Below are 15,722 nucleotides of genomic sequence, written 5' to 3' on the forward strand. Positions count from 1 at the left end.
AGTCAGAACATCTGCGTTCAAAGTTGTGACCAACACAAGTGAATCTTCTAACTTGTCTTGGGATGATGAATGTTGTTCTTATCATGTTGATTTTGATAAATCACTGATTACACAAAAGATCAAGGATATTGTAAGAAGAAGCAAAAGATGTGAGAAAAGTCTCTCTCTGGTTAATGCTTCAGATGATTCAATACAAGAAACGTCATCCCAGGTTGTCAAAATCATGCATACTTCCAATATGTGCAATGAACTTTCAGCTCTCACAACAGAAACTTCTTCCTACTCAAATTCTGATTCAGAGTTTGAGTCTGACACTGAGATTTTTGAATTCTTGTATAAGTGTGGAGAATTTCACCAAGAAAATCTCCAACTAAAGGCTTTGTTGGAGAAACTTGAATCAGCACTTCAGGTGAAAAATCTTGAGATAGATTGTCTGAATGATAAATTCACCAGAACCCTGTCTCTGAAGGAAAAAGAGATTAATACCCTTAAGTGTGACCTGCAAAGGTTGTCTGGAAGTTCTGACAAAATTTCATCAATGTTATTCGGTCAGAAGTCTTTTGGAAACACAAATGGTTTAGGGTTCAAAAGCAAAACTGTGAGCACAAACAACTCTTTTGTTCCAGCCAGTTTTGGAATAATTAATGATGAATGTTGCGATAAGCAGGAGGCAAATAAGCAAGACAATAAATCTTCTTTGATTTGTTCGTTGTGTGGAAATGAAAATCATGTCCAAGATAAGTGTTGGAAATTCAAGAGGAATAACAAAAGGATTGCCAAACTTCAAAATGACATGCAAAGAATAAATCTGGCCGTGGGTAGTCAACAGAGTACTCCTGAAGACAAGAAAAAATTCAAAATAATCAGATTCAGACGAGGTAAGAAGCATGTTGGCACAACGAACCTTGATATGTCACTATGTGATAAAATATGTGAGCATTCAGCTTACTCCGTCACTATTTACTACTAGTGATGTCTGCATCCTCATCTTTATCTTGAGAAAATGAGGATTGCGTCAAGGTTTCTCAAGTTTTGTATTATTATTATTAATTTCTTATTTTATTTATGTTAAGAAAATATCTACTTGTTAAAATAGATAATGAATCATGAACCGTAAAAGACTTGTTCAAAGTTCTTCTAGGGTTTGGTTGTCCATAGGTCTATTTATATTCATTTGTGATCAAAATGCCCTTCACTTTTCTTATCTTTGAAAAGATACAGTTTCATGGCTCCTGTGACTAGAGGTACCACGAAAAGGGATGCAGTTGAAGCACTTAATGTGTATCTTTGTGAAGGAATCATTTTCTCAAGGAAGAAGAAGGAGAGATCCACAAATGATGAAGAAGGTTCTTCCTCTAACTGCCTCTTGTCTGTTTGTCATTTTGATAATAACTTTAGAGGTATGGTGAAGGATTTCATCAACAAAAGAAATGATTTAAAATCTCAAATCATTTTATCTTGTCTCTAACAAAGAACACCTTGTGTGGACTAAAAAGAGAATTTAGTGAGTTAACTGATATTTCTGAAGATCTGGAGGAATTAAACGATCCCATTATCAATGGGTTTTTCAATAGTGAGAAGGAATTCTCAGTAGATGCTCTGAGAAAGCTCTACGATGTCTAGGAAACTTCTTATGAGAATTTATTCTTGTATTTTAAAAAGGATAACTAGGGTTTGGAATAACAATTATTGTGAGTACACATAGCTATTTTCAACGATTTTCATCTTGCAATGTTTTTAGATTTATTTATTTAAATTCTAAAATTTATTTGGAAGAGGATTGTGCGGTATTAATTTTTATGGTTTTATATGTTGCAACTTATTATGGGATATGTGTGCTTGCGTCCGTGAACTGTCCCATATTTGCTCAAAAGTTAAGTCTATCATATGTCTTTATGCAAATATTGATAAAAGATAGGATGAACTTTTGACAACAAAAGTTAAGCCTATTATGTCATTATGCAAATATTGATGGAAGATAGGATGAACTTTTGTCTGTAAAGATTAAGTCTATTACATGTCTCTTTGCAAATATTTATGAAAAGTAGAATGGATCTTTGAATATTCCGCAGTATTGGTCTTTCCCTGATTCACATCCTTGTGTAAATACTGTGCGGATCCGTAAGTTCTCTTATGTGAGCATTTCCGATTAAATTAATTATGTGTTCTCTTGTAGTTAATTTAATTGAGTATTTTGGATACAAATTCATGTTTCATTTTATCGCGGATTGGGGTTTCAATAACATTATGATGAGGAAGTCTAAGAGTATGTTAAGTTTTTGGATTCGTGGAATATGAAGAAGATTACAACTTCTCATGTCTCACCTCTTCTGACTCCTCTCTGTCGAGAAAACAAGAAATTGAGAAGATGTTACGCATGTGTTTATTTTTCGAATCGTTCTAACGAATCGATCCTCAAGGATTCTGAGGAAAACCTACGTATGAAGTCACTTAAATGTGATAATCTTTATCAAAAGTACTTTTTGTTGGAAGAGAAACTTTGCAGAATCTGAAGCAAGGTTTAACTCTCAACAAATTAGTTTTGATGACAGAGAAAGTGCTTGTCTTGCTCGAGAAAAATGCCTTGAGGCTGATTTAGTTGCTGCTCTTGATAAAATCAAGATGTTGGAAGATGACTTGAAAAGGTTCAATACTAGATCAAGCAAATTAACCACTATGCTAGGAGAAAGTAAAAATCATCGTGATACCCGAGGATTGGGCTATAAGGGAATAAATGCTCCAAGTATTAGCAAAGAGGTAAAATTTGTCAAGGCTAGTGATTCTTGTCAACAAAAGGTTTCCACTGATGGAAAAAGTGAAATACCTTCACCGATAGTTAAGGTTGGAAAGAGAAAAGTATATCAACCTCCAAAGTCAGCACATACAGATCGAGGTAAGAACATTCCTTATGTTTGCCACTATTGCGAAAATAAAGGTCACCTGGAAAGGAGATGTCGTTTCCGTATAAGGAATGAGAAACTTCATGATGTTCTTGTTTGGGCATCTGATAGACGCATTTATGTGTCTATTTTTTTCTCAATATTCTGTATTGTTAGACTCGATTAAGTACTTATTGTGTTATTTTGTGTTTTTGTAGATGTTTTTAGAGAAATAAGCCTTTGCGGCGAAATGAGCTCGAAAAGTAGTGTTTTACACCCCAGGATAATGTACCGAAGGAACCTCAGAAATGCACCGGAAGCGTCCCAGAAATGTACCAGAGGAACCCAGAAAAATTACTATTTCCACCCCAAAATTACTATTTCCACTCCAATTGCTAAAGGAACACCCGTACAGGATTAGGGGGAGGATACTTTTCTTCTCATAATTCAAATTTTGGAAAAAGGCGGGAAATTTCTAAACAGTTCTGGCAGGATTTCGATCGTCAAAATGAAGGGGTTATGGGTCGATTCAATGGCTGAAATTTGGTATAGAGATGTGATATAGGTTAAGGAACATAGTATGGGTGACATGATCGATCAAATTTGGCTGGAATTTTCGGTATGATTCACACACCCAAAACAGAGCACGTGTACTGTAACACGAGCAAAATTGAAGTTCTTGTGTGCATGGGGGAGTTCTGCTGGCGTTGGAAGAGTATTGAGGCGTGAATAAGTCGAATTGGAGCGTGCTGGACCAGAGAAAACGCGTGAAAAGCTAAAACAGGAAAGAAAATATCCAAAAATATTTTCTTTCACTGCCGAGGATTTGTGGAGTTATGGAGGAGATTCGATGCATGCTTCGGGTTTAAATAGAGTCCTTGGAGGTCAAAGAAAGGTTGTCGAGAGTTTAAGGTCGAGAGGAGGTCCAGAGAAGCAGAAATAAAGAGTTGATGAAACTCTGTTGCTGCTGCTGCTGCTGATGAAGAACACCAAGAACATGAAGAACGGACCTGCAACAGCAGCCGTTTCTCTACAGTAATAACGACTCACACCGGTGGGTCGTACATCAGGCAGTCTTATTTTCCACAGCGTTTGCGACACAGCGGCGACAGTCTTATTTTGTTACTGAGGGTCGTAGGTCTCTGGTTTTATTGTATTTCTCATATTCTCATCATTTGTAAACCATTTTTGAGCCATAATAAATTATTTTGAGAGCATTTTTACTATGATGAGTTAAACCCCAACACTAGGACGACGGACGAGGCCGAGCTTCATACATGGGTAATTTTATTAATTCTTTTCATGACTTTTGCATTAATTTTAATTGAAATTATGATTTAAATTAATTAGTTGTGATTTGATTTGATGGGTCATGCTTAGCTTAGATGATTTGATGTCCCATGCTTAACATTTACACCTAATATTTTGAGAATCTATCTTGGCAATAAATTAGAGTCGATATATTTAATATATTTTTCGAGCTATTATTGAAAAAAGAATTATTATTTGAACCTTAAGAAATGAATTTGGCGGAATCCTAGTCCCAGTACCTCTCTACCAATTTGTCAATATTTTTGTATATATTTTTATTAAATCTAAAAATTTCATTTCCTTCACAAGTCTGAAACGAATCCTATTTACTACAACCCCATCAAAAATCATAAATCATTTTGGCGCCGCCGACGCGGACCTGTTCTTAGGTAGAATTTTTTTTTTAGGTTTATTATTATTTTATTTTATTTTTAGAATTGTTTGTTCCTTTTTACGTTTCTTTTTGTCTTTATTTTGCAGGTTCAAAGTGAAAACTAAGGACTTGGAGAGGAAAAAGCTTAAAGCGAAAAGAGAAGAAAAGAGGACAATTTTATGATTTAATTTTTAATTCTTTTTGAGTGTGTGAGGAAAACTGTAATTTTATTTATTTTTTTATTTTTTTTCTTTTTGAACTTTAAATTGGACTGGACATTTGGACTTTAATTTTTAAACCCTACGGAAGGGTACCCTTAAATACAAACTGTATGCAGGGAAGGACGGTGATTACAATATCACCTCGGCCCCTCGGGTTCGCACACGGCATAGGAGTCGTGGCCCGAGTCGACGACAACGGTTCATCCCCCGTCTGGTACGGGAGGTAAGTCCAATCGAAACACTCGCGAATCTCCTGTAAGCGAGTTACTGTATTCCTTAAGGTGATTCATTGATTGAGGACGAATTTTGACTGTTTTTAAATTCCTAGTAAAGGGCAAGGCCTGGCCAATACAAGATAAGGGTTCGGATTTCATCACCGCTCCCTTCTTGTCCGCCTTAGGAAAACGAAACCTAACGCGAACCCAAGCTTTAAAAGTTGGAATAGAACGAGACCGATAGGGTAACGAGCTTAATAGGAAACTCGTTCGAAAAATATTGGTTACTCTTTAAGCACACTTCAAAGTTCATGATGGTTTCTGTGAGTTGAATGCGTGACTGCGTCGCCTTCTAATGCGGTGAGGCCTTGGGTATCAAAGCTCTACTAAGCTTCCCTCGCCTCGATTCAACTTACATTAGATAGGATTGATTCTAGAGGGGTGTGCTCAAATTGTAACGAATTCCTTTTCGAAGGAATAGAAGCTGGTCTAGAAAACAATCTAAGTGGAGCCATCATGCTTTTTTTTTTGCTAGAAATCTTTAGGTTTGCTTTGGTGGAGTCGAGTCGGCCTTGTTTGTGATTGTGTATAATTCCCTTGCATTTAAGAATGTCGAGCTGGTATGATAGAAGCCAATACAATGAATATCAACCTGAATTTTAATATGGACATCATCCTTTCTATGACCATGTTGGGAATAGTGGTTGGGAACGCCATCATTTGGAAGGATATGGGTCATACCCTGGTGAGCCCAATTACTATCCACACATGCATCAGTCTTACGAGCAAGAAGATTATAGTACTAGTTCTTCGTCTCTAGAGGATACAATCAAACTATTGAAAACTAGTCCTTTTTATGATCCCTCTGTTCCTATTCCTCCTTTAGAAGAGTCCCTCAGGGAGTTAGCTGAGTCGACGCGTAAGTTAGTTGAGATGAATAGTGTAATTCTAGACGAAAGAACTACAATAATGAGTGAACTTTCTATAGAGGAATCCCTCAAGCTGATGGCTGAGACGAACGAAAGACTTGCTCGAAATAATCTTACATTCCAAAATAGTGTTTCCAATTTTACCCTTGATGTAAATAGTGATATTTGCCTAATTTAGATGACGAGGTTAGAATAAAAGACACTACTTATTTAGATAAGGTTAAATCATCTTCGTACTATGATGATGAGGATAGCAGTAATGAAGAATCTGAAATATGTAGGCATAGTGATCAGGAGTCTAGTAATCCAATTGAGCTGTATAGTGATTATATTATTTCTAGTTCAAATCCAAATAATTTTTATGATTATTCACCTATTCAAAATGACGAGTATTTGATTAGGGATACCACCGTTTTAGACGATGTAGATTTTCCTTTTGATTACGAAGTCGATAATGGTTTAGAGGAACGGGTTCATTTCGAAAATACTGTTTTAGAGTCTAGCGACTTAGAAACAATAGTCTTGGAAGAAGAAGATAGACCCGTAGAGATGAGTAAAGATGCACTACCTGATAATAACTTAGAAGAATCTCTTGAATATTTTAAGGACTCTGAATATACGGAAATTCAAGAAATAATTAGAGGTCTATCTAGAGACACTGAAAACTCTAAGTTTGGGGGTGATTATCACTTCCCTAGTGCCTTACCTTTAAATCTCAGAAAGTCCTCACACTTAGGACTTGATATCTGTGCCTCGACCATTTTAAAAGATTACCTTCATACTCGTTTTCCCGAGCCTAATGATGTCCATGAAAGAGTTCAGTTATTAGAAACCCATCCTCTGGTTGATGTGGTTTGCCCAGGCTATGATACCCAGATTGAATTTGTTTTCCCACCAAATAGTTTTCTTCCAACTGTGGGAACGTTTCAAATGAGTCGAATATTAAGTTCTGAGACTAAGCCTAAGTACTTTAGGTTAATAGAATCGACACATTTTCCTAAGAATGACCACTACTCTCAATGTGGTCAACTATGTAAGTCATATCTGATTGACTTAGAGGATCCGCAATTATTTAGGTTATTACTTCGTGATTCTAAGTTCGTATTTGAGTTTTTACAGACTCTAAGACCTAGTGATTCGGATCCCATCTACGAAGAAACGCATCCAATGAAAATATTCTATTTAGACCCTTTCATAGAACCTGAACCTGAACCGCAATTAGCGATAGTTTTCAGGAAACTAGGTAAGGGCATGCTATTCTTGTCCACTTTCTTGGTTCATTGCAGTTTCCTTTGGTCAGCTCTATTTAGTTTTGAAGACCCACAGTTATTTCGACTGTTACTTTATGGTTCGAGTTGACTAATCCTTTCCTAAGTCTGGCTGAAGACTTTAAACTTAGCACTTTTTGGGAGGTATCCCATGCTCATGCAACACGGTAATATATTTCCTTAACTCTTTCGATTCAAATGGTAACAGATTCTCCTTATTCATGCTTTTAGTTTCATCTTTAGAACATTGAGGACAATGTTAGATTAAGTTTGGGGGTATGGGATAAACTTTTTAGTTGCAATTAGTAAACTCCAGAGCCTAGAAATTTATGCCTATTAAGGTTTGCACTAACCAATCTAAGTGGATGGGAACATCTTGGTTGTAGGAGTTGAGGAACCAATCTGATTAGATGGAAACATCTGTAGAGTCTATTCATAAAAGCACAGAGCTCAGGTGTTAGAAATAACATGATAGTTGCACCATATCTCGTTGAGTCCTTTTCATTTCTTTTTTTCATTTTATTTTTTCATTTTAAACTATGTTTCTCTAAGTGATTAGGTGGGGCACACGATTCAAGTTGTTACCACTGCTAGGGTAAATTAGAGTGACTGAGTTACTAAAAAAAAAAAAAAAAGACCGGACCAGTTAGACCAATCGGAATAAGTATTAACACTTGGATAGCAATATGCGTGTGTTCTCCCTGTTTCCGTCGCCTAAGCAAGCGTGGAATGCAGGACCCGTGGGAACTATCGTGTAATCTGCTGACAAGAAGCATGCGCTTGGATCAAAAAGATCTATTCATGCCGTTAAGTTAAAAAAAAAATGGTTATTGTTCTGTGTAGTCAACTGCTGGTTCCCATGTATTTGCCAGTTTGTTGATCTAGATTTAAGTTATTGACCACTGGTTCCCTTGTATATGCCAGTTGTGTTGATATTAGTCAGACCGGTATCTCAGTCCATTAGGATAGGTTCATTCTGGCAGTGGCCTTCAGACAGATATGTGAAACATCGATCATTTGGTTAACATCAAAACCATCTATATTTTTCTATTTCCATCTCCTTTTTCTATCCATATGATTAGTTTGACTCCGAATATGATATCCATAGTGCAACTATCTGAGTAGAGCTCTGTCACTTATATGAATTTTAGTATGCTTGAGTGCAAACTCGTGTACAACAATTGGAATTTCGCATCAGGGTTCTTCCTCCTATAGTCAATGATTGTATGCAAACCAAGGAGATTCTTTAGTGCCTTCCAAGGTTCGTTGTAGATAGATAGGGTCTGGAGTAATGGTTTTGTGGGCACACCTCTGGTAAACCCTCCCGAGATTAACTCGGTTTTATTTATTTTTTATTAGTTTTGCTCGAGGACTAGCAAATAATAAGTTTGGGGGTATTTGATAGACGCATTTATGTGTCTATTTTGTTCTCAGTATTCTGTATTGTTAGACTCGATTAAGTACTTATTGTGTTATTTTGTGTTTTTGTAGATGTTTTTAGAGAAATAAGCCTTTGCGGAGAAATGAGCTCGAAAAGTAGTGTTTTACACCCCAGGATAATGTACCGAAGGCACCTCAGAAATGCACCGGAAGCGTCCCAGAAATGTACCGGAGGAACCCAGAAAAATTACTATTTCCACCCCAAAATTACTATTTCCACCCAAATTGGTAAAGGGACACCCATACAGGATTAGGGGGAGGACACTTTTCTTCTCATAATTCAAATTTTGGAAAAAGGCGGGAAATTTCTAAACAGTTCTGGCAGAATTTCGATCGTCAAAATGAAGGGGTTATGGGTCGATTCAATGGCTGAAATTTGGTATAGAGATGTGATATAGGTTAAGGAACATAGTATGGGTGACATGATCGATCCAATTTGGCTGGAATTTTCGGTATGATTCACACACCCAAAACAGAGCACGTGTACTGTAACACGAGCAAAATTGAAGTTCTTGTGTGCATGGGGGAGTTCTGCTGGCGTTGGAAGAGTGTTGAGGCGTGAATAAGTCGAATTGGAGCGTGCTGGACCAGAGAAAACGCGTGAAAAGCTAAAACAGGAAAGTAAATATCCGAAAATATTTTCTTTCACTGCCGAGGATTTGTGGAGTTATGGAGGAGATTCGATGCATGCTTCGGGTTTAAATAGATTCCTTGGAGGTCAGAGAAAGGTTGTCGAGAGTTTGGGGTCGAGAGGAGGTCCAGAGAAGCAGAAATCAAGATTTGATGAAACTCTGTTGTTGTTGCTGCTGATGATGAAGAACACCAAGAACACGAAGAACGGACCTGCAACAGCAGTCGTTTCTCTATAGTAATAACGACTCACACCGGTAGGTCGTACATCAGGCAGTCTTATTTTCCACAGCGTTTGCGACACAGCGGCGGCAGTCTTATTTTGTCACTGAGGGTCGTAGGTCTCTGGTTTTATTGTATTTCTCATATTCTCATCATTTGTAAACCATTTTTGATTTACTATGATGAGTTAAACCCCAACACTGGGACGACGGAGGAGGCCGAGCTTCATACATGGGTAATTTTATTAATTCTTTTCATGACTTTTGCATTAATTTTAATTAAAATTATGATTTAAATGAATTAGTTGTGATTTGATTTGATGGGTCATGCTTAGCTTAGATGATTTGATGTCCCATGCTTAACATTTACACCTAATATTTTGAGAATCTATCTTGGCAATAAATTAGAGTCGATATATTTAATATATTTTTCGAGCTATTATTGAAAAAAGAATTATTATTTGAACCTTAAGAAATGAATTTGGCGGAATCCTAGTCCCAGTAACTCTCTACCAATTTGTCAATATTTTTGTATATATTTTTATTAAATCTAAAAATTTCATTTCCTTCACAAGTCTGAAACGAATCCTATTTACTACAACCCCATCAAAAATCATAAATCAGCATCACAAGAAGTTGTGAAACCAAGATCATACGTTAAGACTAATCCTCTTAACGTTACAGGTTGTAACTGTCCAACCTTTAGGCAAAGGAATCAGTGTTGTGATAAGCCTAGACTTGCCTATAAACGTCATACGAATCCTTTTCACAATCATAATGGTTATCAAAAGGATAACTTCGTAAAGACGAGGACAAGATCTGATGCTCCCAATTGGAGAAAGACTAACTTGCAAAAGAATAGTCAATCCAATTCTCTTCCGGAAAATCTTGAAGATAATAATGGGAAGAAGGTTTCGGTCGTTCCTAAACAAACTCAAAAGTGGATACCAAATAAAGTCAATGATGTTTTGAGTGTGAAAAGGAATGATCTCCCAGAAAGTTCCATGACTATGGAGAAAGAAGTATCCATGATGCTGGAACTTAAAGAGTTCTTTGGTAAGATGGATCTGGATGTGAAAAGTTCTAAAAGTGATCTCTTTCATGATAATCCAAAAGTCACTTGTGGTGAGCAAGACATTGTTCACCTCAAAACAACTTGAGTGTGTTTTAAGTGTATCCTCACCAAGGAATGCCCTGTTATGTATACGGTGAGGGAAGCACGAAAATTGGGGCGCACAGATTATGTTTGGTAAGGATGTAAAATTCAACTGGATTCATATAAAAAGGTATGTCTATAAACTTGAGAAAGATTTGTGCTTTTATTTACTTAGAGAACTTATAATGATTCACATACCTTTCTTATCGTTCTTTTCTACCTAACTTGATCTGTGTTTAAGGTTCTTAAATGTTTAGGTTTGAAAATAATAGTTCGGGATGTTTGGACTTCATGGTACACATACCAAGTATGCATACCATCATTTAAAATCAAAATCCAGTGGTTTAAGTTCGCGTACCCAGTTTGCAAACTGCTCCAAGTCATGAAAATTCATTTGCAAACCCGTATGCATACTTGCTTGTAGACGTCGATATTCGGTAAACTTGTTTTGGCCGTACTTTCTTCGTCCGAACTCGGAATGACCTCATTATTTTTGCATTCTCTTCCTATTTGATTTCTCTTCAAAATGGAGATGAGAATTTTTGAATTTGGATGAGTTAAGATTGGTATTTGTCCTGTCTCTTGTTTTTGAGTATTTTGCTCCGTTTCTTTGTACTTGTTCCACTTCTCTTGGACATGGGCACTTGTATTCTTGGAGTACTACTCTTCTAAGCTCATTGTAGATTTTAAAAGAATGTTGTTGGTGAATCACAAAGAAGGAAGTTCAAGAACGGGCAGTAGTATGCAGTACTATGGGATTCTTGAATGTTCACAATCATCTTATGTGAACTATAGTGCATGGTCGTTAATGACTTTGTATGTTCTTCTTTGTTAAGAAAATATTTTTATACGCCTTTGGTAGCTATTCTTGGTATAAATCCGAGCGAAAAAGATTGATTCTACCCTCTAAGGACAAATCATCTTATATGTGCATTACGAGTTTGTCTTGATGCATAGGAAACTTCTTATGAGAATTTATTCTTGTTTTTGAGAAGGATTACTAGAATTTGGAATATGCTATGTCCAACGTTTTCATCTTCATGTTTTTAGATTTATTGGTTTAAATTCTAAATTTGTTTGGAAGATGATTTTTGCAGTATTAATCATTATGGTTTTATATATTGCAATATTGTTATGGGATATGTGTGTTTGCGTCCGTGAACTATGACTATCCCATACCTTGTCAAAAGTAAAGTCTTTTGTATGTCGATATGCATGTATTGATAAAAGAATGAATAGACTTTTGACAAATACAAAAGTTAAGCCTATTATGTCAATTATTGATGGAAGATAGGTTAAAATCTTTTGTTTTCAAAGATTATGTCTATTGAATGTCGTTATGCGAATAGTGATGGAAAATAGAATGAATCCTTGTGTATTCCATAGTAATTGATCTTCCCTGATCCATATTTTATGTATTACTGTGAGGCTCGGTAAAGTGTCTATGTTGATAATTGAACGACCAAGTTGATTATTTTCATGATTAGCTATGTTGTTATTCCGTAAGGTACTTTATGTCGAGCATATTCAACTAAATTAATCATCTTGTTTGGTTATTTAGTTGTTGCTCCACAAGTTTTCTTATGTCGAGCACGACCAATTAAATTGATTACTTTTGTGATTAGTTTGATTGTGTATTTCGATTAGATTAATTATGGGTTCTCTTGTGATTAATCTAATTGTATATTTTGAGTCTCCATAAGTTCACTTATGTTGAGCATTTGCCGATTAAATTAATCATGGGTTCTCTTGTGGTTAATTTAATTGAATATTTTGGATTCAAATTCATACTTGTATGTGATTTGTTATGTCCAAAGAAATCCTTCTCTTCCTTCGAAATTAAGGTCGCTCTTGTTGTTCTCTCGGGAATGACATTTTATGGGGGAGAGTTATTTTAAACTTGCGCTTAATTGCCAAATCTTTATGGGTAGTGCGGCTGTGGAATATTTTAGGGGTTATCTTGTATCTTTACAAACTCCTTGATGAATGCATTTAGCTTCGGCTTTATGATTTCCTCTAAATAAGATGATATACTTTTGCTTTCTTTAGGTCAAGAAATGTCTCTTTCGGAAATTTCATTAGGATCCTGTTCTTGCACCTTTGCCAATTTTATTGACAAAAAGGGGGAGAATTAATATGTAGTTCACTCTACAAATACACATGGTTTTCGGATCATTATGTTAGTGGGAGTGGTTTCCATGTGAGATGGAGTATTGACTAAGGGGGAGTGATACATATCACCATAGTATTGTTGTTGAAGTTGTGATACAATTGGACTTTGACGATGTGTAATGATACTATGACACTGTATAACAATGATTGAGAACTATTGTTTTCTTGTTTTAGCTACGGATTTTCAACAACGATGATACTAAACTTACAACCTTTGGGATCATTGGAGTACTTGGAAGTGACGAAGATTTCGAGTAATGTTGAAGATTAGGCATGTGGAATAGGAGCTACAAAAGTTAATTTATTTATTTTTTGTATTTCATATGTATTAATAGTTTTGTCACTAAAATTGACAAAGGGGGAGATTGTTAGAGCATTGCTCGGTCGAACTCACATGCGTTCCTATCTCAAGCATGTTTGTCAATGTTAGTGATCAAAAGTATAAGTCTTGATTTCTAGCCTATATAGCTAAAGGTCTCGGACTAGGATAGAAAGTGTAGTTGAGCTCAAGACTCCATGGCAATCATCATACAAGACGAAGGAATACTCAAGGAACTGGTGGATCTTCATCGACTAAAAGGTATGTGGAGACTTGAACTTATCTGTCACTCAAAAGTCTATCTACTCTATCTCATATTCTTGAGACAAAAATCGTTTTGATATATAGACTTTCATTATACACATTTGCTATTTCGAGTCGAGTGTAACTCGCCTATCTATTTCTCGAATATGTGTTGGTAAGCTTTCGCATTAGCCAAATTCATCTTTACCTAGTGACGAATGTCATGTTATGTTTCAATCACTTTGGAAATTGCTATGACGAAAAATGGTTTGTGAATAACGGCTATATAACGTCCTCTGAGAATGTTTCAATGATTGAAATGAGAATTTAGATTATATAACCATTGGTAGGACATAAGCATTGTTGTGGAAACACATATATGTATAAGTCCTTATTCCTTGAACCAAAGTTTGCGAACTTTGTTGATCAAGAGAAACAAAATGTGGCGTGAGCCAAGTCCGCGAACTGGTGGAAGTTCTCGACCCGAGAATTTTTTTCTGCTGGAGTTTGTGAACTCCTTCCGTGAGCTTAAGTCCGCGAACCCAGTCCGCGAACTTGAGCAGGTTATATCTAAAATCGGTTGTTCTTGAACTCATGTTTATATAAACTAAGGAATACTTTTTCAAGTCGTGGCTATAAATTTCATGAACCGATTCGAGTGAATCAAACCGTTTTTGCTTCGATTGTGCCTTGTGTAGTTACATAAGATCTAAGCAATTGAACAACTCTCTAACTAGTTCATTTGAGTCCTTTGAACTAGTTATGGTGAAAAAGAATATGGTGGATATGAAAGTAATCATATGGCTAACCATTTGGTTAACTATTGTTGAATCAACAAATGTTAATGTTTGGGAACGACTATATAAACCCAAAATTGGACATTTCATTTGTGTGTAACAAGCTAAGTTTTCGATCCAACAGTTGAGAAATATTAGCTTGAATCTAATCAGGTTTTCATCTAACAGTGAATACTGCATGCTTTGTTACCAAGCTAACATTGATTGCAAACCCTGATTTGAAAGACTATATAAAGGAGAACTCTAGCAACTGGGAAACCTAATACCCACACCTTGTGTGTGATACTAGTTGTGCTAAGCTAGAGTCGATTCTCCTTTAACCTTTGGTTTCTTCTTCTAAACCAGGTTAACGACTTAAATACTTCATTGGGATTGTGAAGCCATACCGATATTACTTTTCTTGTAGTTGTGTGATCTGATCTTGCATCTTCTATCGTTACGAGTACAATTGTAATAATTGGCTCGAGATTTATATCTCCGATAGACAAGATAGAAAAGTAATCACAAACACTTCGTCTCATTGTTTGTGATTCCACAATATCTTTTATCGCTGCGTCGATTAGGATTATTGTGAGGTGATTGATAATACTAGGCTGTTCTTCGGGAATATAACTCATGTTTATCAATTGGTTCATGTTCACTTTGATTTATCAAAAGACGGAACAAAACTCGTAGGTATATTCGTGGGAGACGGATTTATCTATTACCATATACTTTTCTGTGTGATACGGATTTGTTTATTAAAGTCTTCGACTTTGGGTCGTAGCAACTCTTAGTTGTGGGTGAGATCAGCTAAGGGAATCTAGTACGTAGCATCCTGCTCGGATCAGAGACGTAGGAGCATAACTGTACCTTGGTCCTTAGATCAGTGTGAGATTGGTTGGGGTTCAACCACAGTCCATATCGAAGTTAGTTTGGAGTAGGCTAGTATCTGTAGCGGCTTAATACAGTGTGTGTTCAATCTGGACTATGTCCCAGGGTTTTTCTGCATTTGCGGTTTCCTCGTTAACAAAATTCTGGTGTCTGTGTTATTTCTTTTTCGCATTATATTTTGTTATATAATTGAAATATCACAGGTTGTGCGTTGTTCAATCAATTAGAATATTCGACCTTTTGGTTGTTGATTTAAATTGATTGACACTTGGATATTGGTCTTTGGTACCATCCAAGTTATCTCTCTAGTATTTGATAAAGACTCGCAGATTTCTATTTGCTTGAGTATATATCAAATCGAGAGATTGAGATATAAACTCTTTGATATACTTTTTATCTAGATTGAGTCTGACTGTCTAGTTGATTCTCTAGAAAGTATATTGGAGTTTGTCCATACAGATTGCTAAGCGAAATATTGGGTGTGGCTGTTAGACCCCCGCTTTTTCAATTGTCGTAGCCAAGCCACTAAAAGATAAGGATCTAACATATGATGGAAAAGTTCCTCGAACTGCAAGGAAGACTAACTTGGTTCGTTTGAGGGAAAAGTTTGGGGATTCGGCTGCCAAGGCTAGAAATGGACAAGTTGTGATGGAAGAAGAAAGAGATAGAAATACA

The sequence above is a fragment of the Papaver somniferum genome, unplaced genomic scaffold (genome assembly GCF_003573695.1).
Source record: "Papaver somniferum cultivar HN1 unplaced genomic scaffold, ASM357369v1 unplaced-scaffold_132, whole genome shotgun sequence".
In the NCBI taxonomy this organism is placed as follows: Eukaryota; Viridiplantae; Streptophyta; class Magnoliopsida; order Ranunculales; family Papaveraceae; genus Papaver; species Papaver somniferum.